This window comes from Bombina bombina, chromosome 6 (genome assembly GCF_027579735.1).
Source record: "Bombina bombina isolate aBomBom1 chromosome 6, aBomBom1.pri, whole genome shotgun sequence".
NCBI classification, from domain to species: domain Eukaryota; kingdom Metazoa; phylum Chordata; class Amphibia; order Anura; family Bombinatoridae; genus Bombina; species Bombina bombina.
Genome location: NC_069504.1, coordinates 901,196,847 through 901,216,258, shown reverse-complemented (window position 1 = coordinate 901,216,258; position 19,412 = coordinate 901,196,847). Strand labels below are relative to the sequence as shown.

Below are 19,412 nucleotides of genomic sequence, written 5' to 3'. Positions count from 1 at the left end.
GCACAAAATCTAGGCTTCATCCTGGACTCCTCACTCTCCATGGACTGACAAATCAATGCCATCACCTCAACATGCTTCCACATTCTCCACCTGCTACGACAAATCTTCAAGAGGATCCCTACCGAAACCAAGAAAACAGTCACCCACACCCTCGTCAGCAGCTGGTTAGACTACGGCAATGCACTCTACACCGGCTCCACCATCAAACTCCAAAAGAGACTCCAACGTATCCAGAACGCCTCAGCCAGAGTCATCCTTGACATACCTCTCCAATGCCACATCACCGAACACCTAAGGAACCTTCACTGGCTCCCCATCAACAAGAGAATCACCTTCAAGCTCCTTACCCACTCGTTCAAGGCCCTACACAACATCGGACCCGAATACCTCAACCACAGCGTAAATATCTACACCCCTGCCAGACAACTTTGATCGGCCGACCAAGCACTCACAGTCATCCCCCGCATCAGCAAATCCACAGCGGGCAGAAGATCCTTCTCCTACATGGCAACAAAGACATGGAACACCCTCCCGCTGCACCTCAGACAATCCACCTCCCTTACAAAGTTCAGAAAGGACCTCAAAACCTGGCTCATGGACTGAATGCCCATCCCCTCCCCCACCCTTTTCCTATACCCTTTCCCTTAGTGCCTTGAGACCCTCACGGGTGATTCGTTTGGGCTCTATAAGTACCCAATAGATAGACAATAGATAGATCTCCAGTGGATATTCAGTTATCTGTAAAAGATTATACAGAACAAAAGGGTGCCTATATGGCCTAGTATAAAATGGTGAGGTATAAAATGGTATAAAATACACTCACATTTGGTAGAGCACCTCCCTTGGTGCAGTAGAGGCAACCTGGGATCAATACAGTCACCCAGTAGACTAATATCTGGTAGTCAGGAACTTCCAGCAATCCAGAGAATAAGGAAGGTGTAGATACAAAAGATAATAATTATCCTGCAGCAAGTGGTAAGTGTATAAAACTTACTTTAATAAAATATTAAAAATACTAGCAACTCGTTTCTCAGCCAACCAGTGGCTGTTTCATCAGGCTTAATCCTGATGAAACAGCCACTGGTTGGCTGAGAAATGCGTTGATTTTTTTATTTTTATTATTTTCTTTTGTTTCTACACCTTATTCTCTGGATTGCTGGAAGTTCCTGAACACGGATATTAGTCTACCGGGTGCCTGTATTGATCCCAGCTTGCCTCTACTTACCAGTGTTGACATCATCACCTCTAATGAGACTTGATTGCTGCTAGACATTGAGGATAATATCACATTATCACTATTCACAGGTTTACTTTGATTTCCACAAACGTTTCCAGATGCTTTATTTGGCCGCCATTGTGCTGCATATGTATTCTAGTATCTAATTATAGATACTTCACTGTAACTGTCTATTACATCAACTGTGGATCTCTTTTGTTTTTGTTGTTAAACTTATTTTTGCTTTAATCTTGTTATAGTACTTATAATAGTTTTAGCTTATTATATACGGTGTAACAAGGGTGCCCCCTATCTAGATTATTTTTTACTTTCTAATTTACTTGTATTATCTAATTTGCTTCCTACTCTTAATACCCTTTGCTGAAAAGCATATCTAGATAGACTCAGTAGCTGCTGATTGGTGGCTGCATGTAGATGCCTCTTGGCTCACGCATTTGCATTGCTATTTCTTCAACAAATGATATATATAAGAATAAAGCAAATTAGATAATAGAAATAAATTGGAATGTTGTTTAAAATTGTATTCTCTATCTGAATCATGAAAGAACATTTTTGGTTTTAATGTCCCTTTAAATAAACTCACACTTTAGAAAGATATATAGATATAGGCAACCCTTCAGGTATTATGTTACTATCATCTGTACAAGATGTGTGGTTCTCTATATTTTAAAAAGGCCTCTGTTACTAATAGTTGTTTACTTTCATTCTCCTGTCTGAGAGTGTTGAGTACATTGGCAGAATAAAGAATCCCCAGGCATTTTATTAGCATTCAAACCTCTAATACAGTTTGCACAATACTGTAATTCACTTGCCCTACAAAACTGCAGAAGCAATTAAAGAACTTGCAAACTGCTGTGCAATATTAATAAATACTAATCTGGGTCTGCATCTGATACTCAGGAGCAACCCCACAGACGGGTGTCTCATACCGCTCTGCACATTTTACGATTTATGTTTTCGAGGCTGTAACCAGTGAAAAAAACGTAAAGGATAAAAGAAAAGAAAATCATATAAACCCCTTGTGCTCAGAACTTACAAATAGACATATTCCTAATAAAACCTGTTTTTAGCCACTCTGCTCTTTCCCCAGGGAGAGAGAACAGCTTGCAGATACCATCTGAGGTATAAAAAGAGACATTTCTTTCCGGATTTCCAGAAATTGCTTTAATTTTAGTAAAGAGAATTGCATGTTGCTCATAGTTCATTGACCTGATGCTGTAGATGCACCATCTGGAGATTTCTGGGGTTGAATAGAACACCCAAAGAGTTCTTTGTATAATGTGAGACCAAGAAAATCAGTTCTGTAACCTACACATAAATACGCAAGCAGACATTCGGCTCCCCATTACGACTCTGCACCCGTTTGGCCTTTCAATTGTAAACACAGTATAAGCTTGAAATAACTCAGCTCCCGGTCAGAAACAGAACCAAAGAGAGAGCAATAAATGAGTTTATGTTCTCATTTCCCAGGTACATTTAACCTCTTTATTCCACAGGAGATCAGCTCAGTGACACATCCTTTTCTTGAGCAGCAAACAGCCTTAGAGCTCGACAAAAGGCATAATGACTTAGATTTATCAAACTGTGAAATTCTGTGTCACTTGAGGAATTATTAATGATAGGATTGTCTCAATGGTTTTCAGCGAAGGTGACAGGACACACGGGGGTGTCAAAGCCATCAGCTGAGTGTCTCGCAATGAGTTCAGTTTCTATCATTCAGCATATATGTTTACTCTTTAAAGATGTTATGGACACACGTACAGTACAATGTTACCTATATATTAAATCTCTAAATATTTAAATTAATTAGGGCTAGATTATGAGTGCAGCGCTATTGTTTGTGCGTGAGGCAATATCGGGTTTTCGTGGCCGTTTGCACGCAAGTAAAATTGCGCTTGTATTACAAGTTGAAAGTAAATGCAAACGCGTGAGCACAATCGTGATTTACGCTAGAACGATTACCGCAACTTTAGAGCTCGTATAAAAAGTGTTACAAAACACATTAAAATACATTTAAAAGTACAGTTACATTAATAATAACACTATCTAATAAAAATTATTTACAAAATGCATTAAAAGGGCTCAAAGATATGATGTGTTAGGAAAAAAGGACTAAAAAGGGCTTTAACATGGAAATACATACAAACACATTTGTAAAGATGTACATGAAGGTACACATTTATTTATTTGTTTATATGTATATATATGTATTTACAGACATATATACACATTTAAACACATAAAATCATATATATAGTATATACATATATATACATATATGTGTGTGTGTGCAGTGGAGCCTTTTGCAGTCAAGTAGATAAAACATGGAATATTTAATAAAGTGTTATACCGTGAATTTATTGTAAATATCTCACATTGCAATGTTCTGCACATAGCAGAATATGTTCTAAGGATTTTTAAGTAGATATTCCTGCATATATACACTGCACTGTTGTGTCCGTAATCTATCATTTTCTATTTGAAATAACTACCGTTACCATTAAAAAAATTACATCCTTTCTCTATTTTTTGTAGGTCATTTGCTACCTATAGAGAGCTTTTGCTTCTGTAGTCACTTCATTGTAGTCTTTTGTGACCTCTGTATGAGGGAGTAGAAAGTGGGTATATAACTGAATGGGGCCAGTTAGATCTCCTACAACGTTCCCTTCAGGGCAGATGTCCTATTTCCATAGTGAAAGCAGGGTTTGGCAAGACTTTACTTATGGACGGCCTTACCCTTGAGCATAAAATGCCCAATCCATTTATGAATCACTAAGGACTCTACCTGTAACGGCTTGGCCTGCTTAGCACCTGCGGCTCTGCTCACAAGTCTCATTTATGGTATGGGGCCGATGCGCGTAAAAAGCTGAACTTAAAATATCACAAGTGCAATAACCTATTCCCCCATATAAGTCAATGGAGCACCATACCGACATGAAAATATGAATATTTCACATTCCAATGTTCTTCACGTAGCAGAATATGCTCTATTTATTCATAAATACATATATATATGATGTTTTTTGCACAAATATATATTTTTACCTATATATATATATATATATATATATATATATACACACAGTATATATATATATATATATATATATACACACACATATATATATATAGGTATATATATATATATATATATATATATATATATATATATATATATATATATATATATATATATATATATATATATATATATATATATATATATATATATATAGGAAAATGCATTTAAAAATAAATGGAACATATTCTGCTATGTTAAGAGCATTAAAGGGACACTGAACCCAAATTTTTTCTTTTGTGATTCAGATAGAGCATGCAATTTTAAGCAACTTTCTAATTTACTCCTATTAGCAAATGTTATTCATTCTCTTGGTATCTTTATTTGAAAAGCAAGAATGTAGGTTTAGATGCCGGCCCATTTTTGGTGAACAACCTGGGTTGTTCTTGCCGATTGGTGGATAAATTCATCCACCAATAAACACGTGCTGTCCAGGGTTCTGGACTTTCTTTTTCAAATAAAGATAGCAAGCGAACGAAGAAAATTGCTAATAGGCATAAATTAGAAAGTTGCTTAAAATTGCATGCTCTACATGAATCACAAAAGGAGAAATTTGGGTTCAGTATCTCTTTAACTTCAAGTGTGCTCAAGCAATCACGTTTACTTTAAACTTGTAATACAAGCGAAAAACCCGATGCACGCAAACACCCAAGATAAATCCCTTTTTGCTCCACTTGTAATCAGGCCCCTAGTGATTACAAGATATTTCTACAATTGTACAATACATTTATATACTGGATGAATTTGAAAATCGTTTGCATTAAATAAACCCTTGTTTGCTGCAAATATTTTCAATAGCCAAATTCCACCCAATGCTTGCTTTATTTAGAGGGCCTAATCTGTCCAATCAGTAGACAAGGCTAGCCACTGAAGCTTAAAGCATTTTCCACAAAAAAACAAATGCCAAAACAAGGGGTCAAAATCTAAAGTTAGAGGGTTGCAGATTCAGGAGTAATGTGAGGAAGCATTTATTTACAGAAAGGGTAGTGGATTCATGGAATAAATTTCCAATTGATGTGGTAAACTGTAAAGGATGTCAAAAATGCCTGGGACATGCATAAAGCTATCCTAAGAAAAAAGTAACATGTAATATGGGTAGAATTGAGGGGCCTTATGGTTCTTATCTACCATCAAATTCTTTGTTTCTTTGTTTTTGCCACGGCCATTATGTTAGCAAAAACTTAAATTATGCTTGCCTGATCATTTTCTTTTCTTCTGACGGGGAGAGTCCACAGCTGCATTCATTACTTTTGGGAATTCAGAACCTGGCCACCAGGAGGAGGCAAAGACATCCCAGCCAAAGGCTTAAATACCTCCCCCACTTCCCTCCTCCCCCAGTCATTCTGCCAAGGGAACAGGAACAGTAGGAGAAATATCAGGGTGAAAAAGGTGCCAGAAGAATAAAAAATAAAACAGCCGCCCCATATAACAACGTGGGCGGGGAGCTGTGGATTCTCCCCGTCAGAAGAAAAGAAAATTATCAGGTAAGCATAAATTTAAGTTTTTCTTCTTAAACAGGGAGAGTCCACAGCTGCATTCATTACTTTTGGGAAAACAATACCCAAGCTATAGAGGACACAATGCAAAAAAGTGGTGGGTAGACAAGGCGGCCCATTCGGAGGGCACCACAGCCTGAAATTACCCAAACATCTGTCAAAAACAACTGCTTCACCAGAAACAGAAGGATAAAACCTGAAAGGACCAGGTAACTGCCCATCAGTTAAAACCAGCAAGGCCCTAGATAGAGACTACTCAGAATCAGTATATTCCACCGAGCACAAAGGCTCCGAGGAGACAAGTCCTGCAGGCTCCAGGCCCATACTCAAACTTACCCCCGACCCGAGGGAAAGGGACCTCCACATACCACCTGAAGGGAAGAGGAAGAAGAACTCAACAGAGAACTAAAGACCAACAAGCTAGGGTAAAACCCTAGCCGAACTCCAAGCGCAAACAAGCTTGCAACAGGACAAAAATGCATAGAGGACGAGCTCCAACGACCAAACAAAGAGAAGGGAGGAGAAAATCCCTACCCCTATCTGAACAGAAGTCCAAGGGACCTTGTAATGCCCCAATCCTAGAGACCTAGAGAGACAAGGTAGACCCCATCCCTCACACAGCGTGCAACCGCACTATGAAAGAGCAACCGAGGGATAAAAACCTCCCCCGGGAACTGCCTAAAAATAGCACCATAAATCTTATCGTGCTCCAGATGAAACCACAGGCTTCCCTCTGCAACAGAAGTCTAGCAGACTCCAGCCGTTAACACTAGCCAACCAAGCTAGGAACTGCACCAGGACTCCCACAGAGGAAGAATTCAGAAGGAGTGCAGAAACCCACTCCCTCCCAGGAAGAACAAGAAAGTAGGAGAGCATCCAAAACCAGCAGATAAAGCCCCCTGCTGAGGAAGGAAACAATGCAAAGCCTCCCAGTTAAGAAGGGATCACAAGATCTAAGAAAGATACGCGGTCCAGGCTCAACCAAGCAGACAGACCTCTGACCCCCTTTCCGAGGCAATGGACTCAGCACCAAAATGACTGGCAATGTCCAAAAGTAGGCAAATAAACCATTCCCCAGTCAACCCAGATCCTCAGTAAGGAAAAAGGAGGGGAACTAAATTGAACGGTACTAATGGGTAGAGCAAACTCCACCATTTGCTAACAAGACTGGCATGCTAACCAACTAAGCTATGACAGAACATAGGACGAGCTCTGGTACCAGGACCCAGACACTGATCCTTACCCTACAAGAAGGCACACTTCCAGGCAAAAGAGAGACTACACTGAACCAACAGTGACGGCATGATACCAGAATCCAACTCTTCCTTACATCCTGCACGCAAGACAGGGGGAACCCCACTGAACAGAGAAAGACCTCGGGGGCACTAGGTGGATACTGTGGTATGTCCCAATCTCCCTAATGGGAGAAGAAAGCAAAATATAACCGCTTACCTGCCCACAGGCATGGAGTGTGCGGCAGCCAACAGACGGCAAAGGCAATACCAATTGTAGAGGAATCATCCGGCTGCAACAGTCGGCCCGGTAAAAAACAAACAGCCATCGAGCACACTTTTAAGGCGCAAATAGCTGCAACAGATTGCGACTGCAATCTCCCGCTTGCTAGGCAGCTAAACCACACATCAGGCTATTTCCAAGTCTCTGATAAGAGAAAAAACAAAACCCTCTGAAAAGGGCGAGTAAAAGTTTCAGAACCTGGAAGGACTGATCGCTCAAGACCCATCTAAGAGATATGGTCAGATATCCAAGACAAGAACATGTCCAGAAAACCGGACATCTGGAAACTGGAGCCGGCTACAAGGTAGTAACCCCTGAGGAACCATAGGGATACCTCATACGGAGAACCTGTACCCAAGGAGATGCAACCACAGCCACATCCAAAGGTCCTTGGACACTGGACGTTCAGTAAGCATCCCAGAGACAGAGAGCAAATCTCCTAATGGCTCGAGAGATCACACCCCAAAGATAGAGCTCAAAACTTAATAATCTAGCTTGAGAAGATAAATTAGTCTCCCGGAAAACCCCACAGCTTAAGGAATTAACGATGGACGAGCCTCACAATTCCTGGCGAGCGACAGATAAAACTGAGACATCTTAAGTAAGAGCAGCTCCAGGAAACAACGGAGACAAATGCATTCTCCAGAGTCAAAACATGGGAGCAGACGAGAAAAGTAGGAAGAAGAAAAAGGCCATAATGCCCGAACTTCCTGAACAGATGACCCCCCCAACCAGCCCTAAGAGGGGAAAAAAGAAGCCTAAGACGTCTCGACCCCTTAAGGAAGAGTTACCGTCATCAAGGCCTCAAAAACTACATCCAATAAGAATACCATAGAGGAGATAGAAATCACCCCAACCTGGTAACTTGGATGTCTAAGGAGTCATCTAAACCTCCAGTCCCATTGGGAAAGGAAAACCCTAGCTCCAAGGCCAAAGGACCCCCGGAACCCTCAGAATAATCTTTAGCAGGATCCACTTCTGGAACCCCACCAACAATCAGGAACAAGACAATGAGGACTGAGTACAATCCCTCTGATGCCCCACCCAAAAGAAGAAACGAGAACCAGCCTGACATCTAAGAACGAAAGGCCTCCTCTCCATGTTTTAGCCTATTTTATTTTTTTTGAAAACTCATGGATGTTCCTCTCCACGGAAATCTTTAGTAAAGGTGAAAACTTTATTCGATCTGAAGAGAAACTAGAGTATAACGAACTCCTCATCCGAGTGAGCAACTCACCACCCAACCAAGACAGCCAGTTATACCAGCACCACGCGGATGATATAGACCTTAAGGAACAGAAAATAGCGCCCGACCAGGACCAGCCTGCTACATAGGGCATTTAGAACTGACCCAGGACACAGAAAAATCGAAACCCCAATAGGAATCGACAAAAGAAACTATAGACATAACAATGTACTAACACCTTAACATGCAACTTCAGCGGAAGTGCTCAAGCAACCACAAAATCGCTAGTATCAAATTCCAGAAAAGAAATGTTTCCCAACAGAAAAATTATAACAGGCATGAGCTTCTCAAAAATGAAATAAATACATCCTACCGGATCAAATAAATAGAGGGCAGCACCCGCAGGTGAACGCCCAAGAAGAATGGGCACACAAACAGGACCAGTCAATCAGAGACCCCATTCACCCGAAGCTCAGGACTGGAATAAGATACCCCCCAAAAAAAGTAAATTGGAGACGACAAGGAGATTAACTTCATCATGGATTACCCGGGCCATCTCATACTCTTCACAAGAAGTAGAATCTGAATCAGAGACATCCGTCTCCAAAAAAATCACAATCCTCCATAACTTGAATAGAAATTATGGATAGAAGAAAAGAGAAAATAAAAACGGCACCTTACACCCCCAATGGCTGGGGCACTCACCACCTCCTGTGACCCAGACAACTAGCGAATCAGACTCTCTTCGTCACCACGCGGTCAGGAATACGGAAATGGAGTGCAGAACGTGACCACGCCTAGTCACAAGGTACACCGTGCAGGCCAGAGAAAAGCACGCCAAGGCCACAAGACAAAAAAAGGCCGTTATGTTCCGATATAGCCACGAGCCCAAGCGTAACTACACATTAGCAGACTCCTGTTCGATAACCCACCTCAGGCGATATTAACCCTTGATTCCATAAAGATAAAGGAGTCCCACTGAGACCCTGACTTCTTCATTCACATTACACTCACACATCGAAGTAAATTGAAACGATCTTACCAGAATCTATGCAGTGGAACAGGAACACGTCCCTTCAAGTGTGACAGATAGTAGCCTCGCTTTTAACATGGACTTGAGTGAAGAAAGCAGGCAGCGAAACTCGTCAACGCTGATTGCTAAGGAGCTGTTAACATGAGTCGGGATGGTTTTGCAGAAAGACTCTCCATGCATCTCTGGACTCTAACCTTCATCCATGCTCTCACGGAGAGGCTGACAGGATAACTTAAAACTCCAGTCCCATTTCGAAGAGTACTACCCTCCATAAGAGACTATCTTTAATCTTCCGACACTTCTCTGCCAACCTCCTGTGACGAGAGGAAAAGAATGATTTGGGGATGAGGGAAGTGGGGGAGGTATTTAAGCCTTTGTGTGGGGTGTCTTTGACTCCTCCTGGTGGCCAGGTTCTGAATTCCCAAAAGTAATGAATGCAGCTGTGGACTCTCCCCAATTAAGAAGAAAATAACCATTGTTTTGCAGTTCCTTATCCGATAATCTCTGCTGAATCCAATTAGGGACAGATATGTTGCAGGGCTAGGCTTGTGACGCCTGTAATGTGCTCGTCCATTTGTCAGAATTTGAAAACTCAATATTCAGACTTAAATTACAGGAAAATAGAGCAAGATAAATAATGTGTATTGCAATTTTTTTTACTACGCATAATTAAATATTTTGCACTAAAACGTCAAAGTGTTTTCTGTCTTTTTAACTATGAAAATTCATATACTTAACATTCCACATAGTTACTGTAGTAGCTTATTTTATCTGTCCCTAACTGGCCTCAGCAGAGGAGATAAAAAAGGAGGCTTCTTTTAAAGGGTATTTCAAAGCTAAAGCAAACAGAGAAAAACAAAGGAACTAGCACCTACCTCTAAAGCCCTGTAAAACTTAATTATTATAGTAATAATAACCAAAGCAATTATACTAGGTACATGTATATGCAAAGTGAAATTAAATAGGTTGAAAACATGAATAATAGGAAATCAAGTAAATTAATTATTCCACATAAATGGTGAAGCGCATGTAAGAAAATTGTAAAATCATTATTAAGGCAAAAAACTTGAAATTATATAGATTATCTAAAATACAGCAGTGACTGATTTCAATTTTTGTGCGCTTCTTCTCCCCTTTTCCTCAATTTATGTTACTTTAAAGCAATTGAATTTTGCTATGCGTAATCCAGTATCAAATCTGCATTTGCTCCTCCAAATAAGACAAATTAGGTGGCAGGGGATTATGGGAGTTTGTCTTTAGGAAAGAAATGTATAATTTTTCTGACTTTTATAAACTTAAAGGGACAGTTTACTCCATAATTTTCATTGTTTAAATAGATAGATAACCCCTTTATACCATTCCCCAGTTTTGCATAACCAACACGGTTATATCAATATACTTTTTACCTCTGTGAATAACTTCACCTAAGACTCTGCAATCTGCCCCCTTATTTCATTTCTTTTGAGAGACTTGCACTTTAGCCAATCAGTGCTGACTAATAAATAATTCCAAGGGAGTGAGGCTGAGCACAATGTTATCAATATGGCACACATCAACTAGTGCTGTCTAGCTGTAATAAGAGGCGGCCTTCATGGGTTTAGAAATAAGCATATGAGCCAACACCTAGGTTTAGCTTTCAGCAAAAAATACCAAGAGAACAAAGCAAATTTGATGACAAAAGTAAATTGGAAAGATGTTTAAAGTTGTATGCCCTATCTGAATCATGAAATCATGAGTCCCTTTAACCAAATTGGTCACAGCAATGGCGATAAGATACACAACACCCAGGAGGCTTTTGAAGGAGTATGCCACACTGTTGCAAAACAAAATGACAGTTTGAAATCCCTTTATAACATTTATTTTGTGTGTAGTTTGATTGCACACACTGTCCCACATATTACAAGATTGTCACAGTTTGGGAGCGCTGCCACTCCTTCCCAAAACTTTCCCTTCAGTGCAATGTTTTCAAGGTGATACCAGGGATGACAAGACCGGCCCACAGCCTTCCTGGGCTCTGCAAACTAACTCCGCCTACAATATGACTATGACTTCACCCACAGAACATTTAGGCTCATCCTCACCACTCTCCCTCACAGTCATAGAATGCATTTCTTGGGTGTACATATGAAAATCTAGTTAAATATTTCACTTTAGATCACATATAACAACGCCCAGGAACCGCTGATCTGCAAGATCCTAGTACAAGTACCAGAAGATTACGGTTGTGTTTCAGTTCCAGGACTGCAAAAAAATGCAATTTTTCCTAAGAAAAATGATTTTTAAATGTTTTAAAAACATTTATTTTATACACAGATCTTTTGCAATGCATTTTTATTACCAGCTGGGGTTAGATGCTCCTTTTTCAGAGGTAATAAAGGGATATTGAACCCAAATGTTTTATTTTATGATTCAGATAGAGCATGCCATTTTAAGCAACTTTCTAACTTACTCCTATTATCAATTTGTCTTCATACTCTTGGTAATTGGTATCTTTATTTGAAAAAGCAAGAATGTAAGCTTAAAGGGACACTGGTCAAATTAAACTTTAATGATTCAGATAGAACATGCAATTTTCAACAACTTTCCAATTTACTTCCATTAAAAGAATGTGCGGTCTTATTTTTACACGTTTTGAGTCACCAGCTCCTACTGAGCATGTGCAAGAATTCACAGAATATACGTATATGCATTTGTGATTGGCTGATGGCTGTCACATGGTACAGGGGGAGTGGAAATAGACATAACTTTAAAATTTGTTTAAAAAAAACCTACTAATCATTTGAAGTTCACAGTAAGTGCTATTGCATTGTCTTTTTATTGTGCATTTGTTGATTAACCCCTTAATGACTACAGCACTTTTCCATTTTCTGTCCGTTTGGGACCAGGGCTATTTTTAAATTTTGGCAGGGTTTGTGTTTAGCTGTAATTTTCCTCTTACTCATTTACTGTACCCACACATATTATATACTGTTTTTCTCGCCATTAAATGGACTTTCTAAAGATACCATTATTTTCATCATATCTTATAATTTACTATAATAAAATTATAAAATATGAGGAAAAAATGGAAAAAAACTTTTTCTAACTTTGACCCCCAAAATCTGTTACACATCTACAACCACCAAAAAAACACCCATGCTAAATAGTTTCTAAATTTTGTCCTGAGTTTAGAAATACCCAAAGTTTACATGTTCTTTGCTTTTTTTGCAAGTTATAGGGCAATAAGTACAAGTAGCACTTTGCTATTTCCAGACCACTTTTTTTCAAAATTAGCGCTAGTTACATTGGGACACTGAAATATTTCAGGAATCCCTGAATATTCCTTGACATGTATATTTTTTTTAGATGACATCCCAAAGTATTGATCTAGGCCCATTGCGATAAAATAAAAAAAATTGTTAACTTTTTCACAAATTGTTTCACAAACTTTAGGTTTCTCACTGAAATTATTTACAAACAACTTGTGCAATTATGGCACAAATGGTTGTAAATTCTTCTCTGGGATCCCCTTTGTTCCGAAATAGCAGACATATATGGCTTTGGCGTTGCTTTTTGGTAATTAGAAGGCCGCTAAATGCCACTGCGCACCACACGTGTATTATGCCCAGCAGTGAAGGGGTTAATTAGGTAGTATGCAGGGAGCTTGTAGGGTTAATTTTAGCTTTAGTGTAGTGTAGTAGACAACCCCAAGTATTGATCTAGGCCCATTTTGGTATATTTCATGCCACCATTTCACCGCCAAATGCAATCAAATAAAAAAAAAACTTTAAATTTTTCACAATTGTAGGTTTCTCACTGAAATTATTTATGGCTTTGGCGTTGCTTTTTTGTAATTAGAAGGCCACTAAATGTCACAGCGCACCACACGTGTATTGCCCAGCAGTGAAGGGGTTAATAAGGGAGCTTGTAGGTTAATTTTAGCTTTAGTGTAGTGTAGTAGACAACCCAAAGTATTGATCTAGGCCCATTTTGGTATATTTCATGCCACCATTTCACCGCCAAATGCGATCAGATAAAAAAAATTGTTCACTTTTTAATAAAAATTTTCACAAAATTTAGGTTTCCCCCTGAAATCATTTACAAACAGCTTGTGCAATTATGGCACAAATGGTTGTAAATGCTTCTCTGGGATCCCCTTTGTTCAGCAATAGCAGACATTTATGGCTTTGGCGTTGCTTTTTGGTAATTAGATGGCCGCTAAATGCTGCTGTGCATCACACATGTATTATGTCTAGCAGTGAAGGGGTTAATTAGGGAGCTTGTAGGGAGCTTGCAGGGTTAATTTTAGTTTTAGTGTAGAGAGCAGCCTCCCACCTGACACATCAGACCCCCTGATCCCTCACAAACAGCTCTCTTCCCTCCCCCACCCCACAATTGTCCCCGCCATCTTAAGTACTGGCAGAAAGTCTGCCAGTACTAAAATAAAAGGTGGGTTTTTTTTGTTTTTTTTTAATTATTCTGCTGTGTAGGATCCCCCCTTAGCCCCCAACCTCTCTGATACCCCCCCAAACAGCTCTCTAACCCTCCCCCTCTACCTTATTGGGAGCCATCTTGGGTACTGGCAGCTGTTTATTATTGTTTTTTTTTTTTTTTTTATAGATTTTTCTGTAGTGTAGCTTCCAGCCCCCAAAGACCAACCCCCCACCCCTCCCAGATCCCTTAGATCTTTTATTTAGCAATTCCGTCCCCCCTCTCTCCCACTTATTATCACAACATTTTTCCGTAGTGTAGCGGTTCCCACCCACTCCCGCCCCGTGCACGCGCCTGATGGCTCCGCCCATGATCCCGCCTCTCAACTCTGCCAGGCTGACATTGATGGCCGCCCACCCACCTCCCACATCAGCTCCCACCCACCAACGATTATGGCCATCGATGTCTGATGTAGAGAGGGCCACAGAGTGGCTCTCTCTGCATCGGATGGCTAAAAACAGTTATTGCAGGAGGCCTCAATATCGAGGCATTACTGCAATAACAGGAAAGTGGCTGGAAGTGATCAGGATTGCTTCCACTGCTTTCAAAGACCAACGACGTCCTTGGACGTGCCCTGTACATCGTTGGTCATTAAGGGGTTCAGCAAATCTACTGTATTTACTGGTCCCTTAAGGGCCAGCCCATCTTTGGTTCAGCACCTGGGTACCGCTTGCTGATTGGTGTCTAAATGTAGCCACCAATCATCAAGCACTACCCAGGGTGCTGAACCAAAAATGGCCTGGCTCATAAGCTTACATTCCAACTTTTTCAAATAAAGATACCAAGAGAATGAAGAAAAATTGATAATAGGAGTAAATTAGAAAGTTGCTTAAATCTGCTTGTGCTGTCTAAATCATGAAAGGAAAACATTTGGGTTCAGTAATAGTAGACCTGCTCAACAGAGGGCCCTGGTGCAAATGTTGTTTTGGGCCCCCAAAAGGTAACTTAGTAGTAAGCAATAGTTCTAATATACTGTACATGCTGCTTTGTATAATGATTTTGAGGTTAGATACGTAGATAAGATCGATCTGCACACGTCTGTGTGTAGACTGGATGCATAGGGCCCCCTCCAGCATTTGGGTCCTGCTGCCACTGCTCCTGTTGCACCAGGATAGTTATGCCTCTTTACTAAACCCTGTAAAATACTACTGACTGGTTAAAATATAATGATACTTTTGTAGTGGCTGTTGTAGAAAAAAATCTCTTTTTTCCCTAATAAATCCTTTTTATCATCTCTATTGAAATCTTACCTTGAGATAGCAATGATGAATTGGGTCAAACCCCTGGGATATAAATACTCCCAGGACAAATAAAGTATTAATAAAACTAAATGAAAAACATCTTTCCTAAAAGAAAATCCATATTATCCCACATTTGTACAATCCATCATTAATTGATCTTTCCAATACCCTGTTTCCCTAGTGCAAGTATCTAAATATGTTTTATCTTTAAAAACAAACGGTCCAGCAGTTGTTACTGGAATATAATTTGTTATCACTAACTTCTTTGTGGTAAATTTCCTGCTGGGCAGTAAGGGGTTACATGATGGTTTTCTGTTTCATCCTATTTTGTGGAACTTTCCCACATGCTGAGATAGTCATTAAAACATAATTTTTAACAAAAAATCTTTCTTTTTTTCCTGTAAGGCAATTATATAAATATTACCTTTACAATTAATGTTAATTAGGTGTCCGCCGTACAAAGCTGCAGCTAATTTACCATTATCTTTCTGGTTAATGAGGAGCCCATTAATATTTATGTCCTGTGTTAACATGTTCATTGCCATTACTAGAGTTACGTTGCCACAGGAAAAATCAAACATGACACAAACTGTGTATAAATAAATATATGACAATCTAGGGATATGTTGTGTGTGTGCGTCTTTCTAATTGAAGAACATATGAATTTCTATTTAAAACACATTAAAATATGCTAAAATGAATAAAAGTGAAATTGCATGTTTGAAGGTATTTGAGTGGTAAGGGCTCAAAAGAGTATATATATATAGATATATATATATATATATATATATATATAGTCAAACATTTATCAATATATATATATATATTTACACATCTAAACACATAAATACACATATATAGACATGTATACATACACACATAGACATATATATATAAATATATATATATACATATATATATATATATAGATAGATAGATAGATAGATAGATAGATAGATAGATATACTGTATATACACACATTGGAGCCCTTTCCAAACACCTTGACAATTGACATATCCCTTTTAATATATCCCTTTAATTTTATAAATGAGTGAAGTAGTTTATTTTAATATGTTTTGGATGTGTTGCGTGAAAAAAAGGAACCCTTACACTTCAGGGGGCATATTTATCAAGCTCTGTATTAAAGGGATAGTATAGTCAAAAATAAACTTTCATGATTCAGATAGAGCAGGCAATTTTAAGCAACGTTCTAATTTACTCCTGTTATCAATTTTTCTTCATTCTCTTGGTATCTTTATTTATAAAAGCTGGAATGTAAAGCTTAGAAGCCGGCCCATTTTTTGGTTAAGCACCTGGGTAGCGCTTGCTGATTGGTGTCTAAATGTAGCCATCCAGTCAGCAAGTGCTACCCAGGTACTGAACCAAAAATGGGCCAGCTTCTAAGCTTACATTCCAGCTTTTTAAAATAAAGATACCTAGAGAATGAAAAAAAATGATAATAGGAGTAAATTAGAAAGATGCTTAAAATTGCCTGCTCTATCTGAATTATGAAAGTTTATTTTTGACTAGACTATTCCTTTAAGGCTCGCCGGAAACAGAAGTTTATGAAGCAGCGGTCTAAAGATAGCTGCTCCATAACCTGTCCGCCTGCTCAGAGGCGGCGGACAGAAATAGATGGAAATCAACCCGATTTATTCTGTCATATTCTGTCTTCTCAACAAACCTGAATGCTATTAAGATATATTTATTTTTATTTTTTTCCCTTCTCTTTCCTTTCTCTCTTCTCTCCCCCCCTCCCGCCCTTGGTTATATGCCCAGCCTAAAAGCTACGGAATATTGTCTTATGTTGAGGATTGATGGCATCCAAGATTAATATACTTTCTTGGAACGTGGGGGGCATCACGTCTCCTAGAAAACGTAAGTTAATTATCAAATATCTTGCTAAATTTAATCCTGATCTTGTGATGCTACAGGAAACACACCTTAGTATGGTTGAAGCGGCCAAATTGAAGTGTAAATGGGTAGGTGAATGCGTAGCAGCGTCAGGTGTTAAAAGAAAATCAGGAGTAGCAATATTGTTACATAAAAATTTAGTTTATAATATTATAAAAACGGAGGCTGATCCAGAGGGAAGATTTTTGATTCTACATATCCAGATTAATAACTGTAACTTTGTTATATGTAATCTATATGGCCCCAATTCCTTTTCACCGGCTTTTTGGGACAATATTAGAAGCAAACTATTTTTATTCTCAGCAGCTAATTTAATTTTAGGGGGAGATTTCAATATGACATTGTGCCCTATTTTGGATAGATTATCGGCAAAAAATTTTCGTGAAAACGCTAAATTAGCAAAATATTTCAAGCTTTTCTGTCATGAATTAAGATTAATTGATATATGGAGATTTAAAAATCCAGAACAATGTAGTTTCACCTGTGAGTCTAAACCCCATATGACATTTTCTAGAATTGATCTATTCTTAATTTCTAAGTCACTTGCTCTTTGCAGATCTGATGCCAATATCTATGATATTGTCATTTCTGACCATGCAGTAATCTCTTTCACATTGATGGCCATTTCCCCCCCCCCAAGATTCCTAATACATCTTTTTTTTTTTCCGCGGTATTTGGCTGACAGCCCTAGGTTTGGCAATTGGTTAAAGCAAAGGTGGAAGGATTATGTTACGTTCAATGTGGGGCAATCTAGTAAACCAGAGGTTTTTTGGGAAGCAGCAAAAGCCGTTTTGAGGGGGGAAATTAAACTTTATTTAGCTACGTGGAGGAAGAAAACTTTGGAGCAGGAATTACAGTTAGCTGCTCAAGTCAGAAATGCGCTCGGGAAATTCTATAATGACAAGACAAAGGATAATTGGGATAGATACTGCAAATTAAAAAGGGAAAGAGACATCCATTTAAAACAAAGGTCCCAAGAAGAAGAATTAAAAATAAATTACCAATTTAGAGGTCATTATGGGAACTCCGCCAAATTTTTGGCTAGTGTAGTGAAAGTTAGGAAAAGCAAGAACCTGATCTCGGCTATTAAATTTAATAATGTGAAGTATTCTAATACAGAGGATATTAGCCAGGCTTTCTTTAAGGTATTTGAAAAGCTGTACTCAGAATCAGAGGTAAATTTGGATAATGCATCAAATTTTTGGTCCAGTGTGAAACTCCCGGGTGTTTCGGAAGAGAATCTGTTAGATCTTAATAGACCTATTTCAGAGGAGGAAGTTTTGGAGGCTATACAATCTGCTAATATTAATAAATCTCCCGGACCAGATTCGATCCCGGTAGAGTTTTACAAAATTTTGAAGGAAGAAATCAAACTACCGCTAGTTAACTTGTTTAATTATTATTTTTCCTCCGGTAAGTCAATGTCTAATTATTTTTCTGCTGCACGCATATCTCTGATTCTTAAGAAAGGTAAGGATCGGGAGGATCCTGGGTCGTATAGACCTATATCTGTACTTAATGCAGATTATAAATTGTTGACGGCTATTGTTGCGACAAGACTGGCTAAATTATTAGATGGGATCATACACCCAGATCAAACTGGATTTATGAAAGACAGGAACTCCCTTAAGAATATCCGTAAAGTTACTACATTTCTCGACTATGCCTGGAACTTAGATCCTAAAAATGAAGAATTTAAGAAGATCAGGGAAGCAGCTATTCTGAGAGTAGACGCCGAGAAAGCCTTTGATGCAGTGAATTGGAATTACTTGTTTACGGCTTTAGAGCATTTTGGATTTAAGAATCAGTTTCTTGAATTTGTTAAAAATTTATATAAAAATCCGATTTCCTTTCTCTGCATCAACGGTCACTCTTCTCCGTATATATCACTCAAAAGAGGAACTAGGCAAGGGTGCCCTCTGTCCCCCTTGCTCTTTAACTTGGCGTTGGAACCATTTGCTATTCTATTACGGGATAGGTTGCCAGGAATCCCACTGGGTCCCACTAGATTAAAAACGCTTTTGTATGCCGATGATCTGTTAATATTTCTGGATAAGGCTCAACACTATATTCCTATAGTGTTACAATTATTTAAGGCTTTCTCCTCCTTTCCAGGATATAAAATTAATTTTGATAAGAGCGAACTCCTATGGATACATAAGAACGGTCTTAATTGGGGAGATCATCCTTTTAAAGTAGTTGAGTCCTTTCGGTATTTAGGTATCATCCTTCATAGGAAT

The 19,412-nt window shown here is 38.9% G+C and overlaps 1 pseudogene; it reads right to left on the bottom strand.

Annotated features, from left to right (window-relative positions):
* Positions 1-8,442: 8,442 nt before the first annotated feature.
* On the bottom strand, positions 8,443-8,533 carry LOC128665325 (uncharacterized; annotated as a pseudogene).
* Positions 8,534-19,412: the final 10,879 nt, after the last annotated feature.